This window comes from Wasmannia auropunctata, unplaced genomic scaffold (genome assembly GCF_000956235.1).
Source record: "Wasmannia auropunctata unplaced genomic scaffold, wasmannia.A_1.0 LD336090.1, whole genome shotgun sequence".
Classification (NCBI taxonomy): domain Eukaryota; kingdom Metazoa; phylum Arthropoda; class Insecta; order Hymenoptera; family Formicidae; genus Wasmannia; species Wasmannia auropunctata.
Genome location: NW_012026800.1, coordinates 4,534,808 through 4,537,250, shown reverse-complemented (window position 1 = coordinate 4,537,250; position 2,443 = coordinate 4,534,808).

Genomic DNA, 2,443 nt, shown 5'->3' with positions numbered 1-2,443 from the left:
CATTCGAATTATAGTTACGATCTCGCGCATTATTTTCGGTATTATTGAGAGGACTTAGCTGGTTTATTGGAGTAGTTTCTCGTAGTCGTTCACGCAAAAGTCGTAATTCCTCGTCGCGCTGCGTGATCATTGCCTCCAAGGCGGTACGCTGTCGCTGCTGTTCGGCGCGAAGAGTCGCTTCGAACGCGGCCTGTTGTTGCTGTCGCAGCGCGCGCTCCTCCCGTATCTCACGCAATTCCTCCAGCGTAGAGCGGAGGACCTCCGCCAGAGTCGGTGTCTCTTCGCCTCCCGCCGTTCGCTCGCATGCCCTCTTTCTCGTCGTCGCCATCACTTCACAACACTGTTCACTGATCGTTCTTTTACGATCCGCTCGTCCGTTCGATCCCGGACGAGCCCCCAAAATGTTACGCCCGGGGCGGTGTATCTCGCGATCACGCACTCGCCCGCGTAACGTTCGCACTTCCGCACCCGCGTTCGCGCACGCGCACCGGAAGGTCGCGGAGAAATAAGAAGGAACACCAATTAGAAACACAAGGAACACGCTTTATTATAATAACTGTGAACAAACAACGCAGCGAATAGAAAGAACAGAGCTCAGCACGTCCGAACGGGTCGACGGCTCGTCTCCAAGTCTGATATGTCGTCCGTTTGACAGACGACAACGCGTCGTCAGGGAAACATCTGACAGCTGGACCGGCTCGCTGGTACATCGAACGACGCGGGCAAAGACACGGGCGTAACAATATACTTGACCACAACTAAATATAGAGTTGCCTATATCCATAATAGCATTTTGCAAACTCAATCCTTGACTTTTATGAATAGTGATGCCATAACTCAAGGATAATGGAAATTATTTTCTAATAACATATGCTCTATCCATCACTTGAAATTTAACACTGACTCTTTCAATGAAATACTCCAAACCAGACGGTAAAAGAAGTTTTATCTTTTCTATATAATCAGTACCTGGCATACTGCGTTTATTATTTATTTATTATCTATGGTGCACGTTTGAATTTCGAATATAAAAATGGGTCAATGTGATTGGTTGTCCCCCACACTGCCACCATTGTACGCATCAATTCACAATGTTTCCTTACATCATGGTCTTAACTCTTAACCTTTTCAGGCGCCATTATTGCCATTAATATCAATCTTACCAGGTAGGGAGCCATTAATATCAATCTTACCAAGACGGGTATAATGATGGAGGTCGAAAAAGATTGGTAAGTAAATTATAATAAATCATAATATACTAATATAATACTAATATAAATTTGTAATTAATATATTGAAATTATTTTTATCAGCATTACACATGAAAAAGAAGAAATAGCGGCTCTGCAGGCCGAAGTGGCAAAGCTGCAGCGGCGACTCGCCGATGCAGAATTTGCAGCTCGGCCTGCAGGGTCGCAACCAGGACCGGTGTCATTGCCACAGACATCGTCGGCGCAACCACAGCCGCAGTCGCAGCCACAGTTCAGGCCGGCCGGGCCGGCGTCATCGCAGCCGCAGCCGCAGCCGGGATCCGTAGAAACGCAGTCCCAATTGGAAAGACGTAAGTACTAAGTAGAATTGTAATAATCCATTTTTTTCCGCGTCCATTGTATAGTCGCGGTCGTTTTGGACGCTCATGCGCCGTAAGTTTTTTATTGCTTAATGAATTATATTATATATAATAATTATTTGTTTTCTAGCAAGACGCTGGCAGAAAAGCCGCAAATTCCGCGGTCGCGGTGGACGAGGTGGACGCGGTGGACGCGGTGGACGCGGAGGACGCGGAGGAAATGACCGGCCCATAAATTTTACTATATATTATTAATTAATATATTCATGTATTAATATACTGAACAAATAAAAACTAAAAATAATCAGTTATTTCGCCTTTCGGACAGTTAAAACCTACTTTACCTTCCTAATAAGAGTATTTCCATCTCCGCATTCCTTTTATTATCCACAATAACTAATTATTTTCCACCTCCAATTATAAACTACGATAATAATAACAGAAACTAATTTCACCTTAATGTAAAATTTTAGTATAAAATCTAATTTATAAATAACACACATAATAGACATTTAACATTAATATTATATTACTCTTATAATATGTAAGACATTGCTAACATTTCATGTTTTCATGCTTTATTTTATAACATTTCTGTTATGGCAATAAGTAGAAAAATCATAAGAATAGGATATGTGACGGCGTAATTCTCCTCGAGTAAAAGATCCTCCGCAAACATTAATAGGATATATGACGATGTAATTCTCCTCGAGTAATTCTCCTCCGCAAACGTTAATCCGAGATATATACATCGAGAACACAATAACCCCACTTGTCACTGGAAAAAATATATGCGTTCAGCAGAGAGAACAGATTAGTGCGTGCTCAGTGACTGATTCTTTATTCGAGCGCAACATTTTGATAATTAGAGCG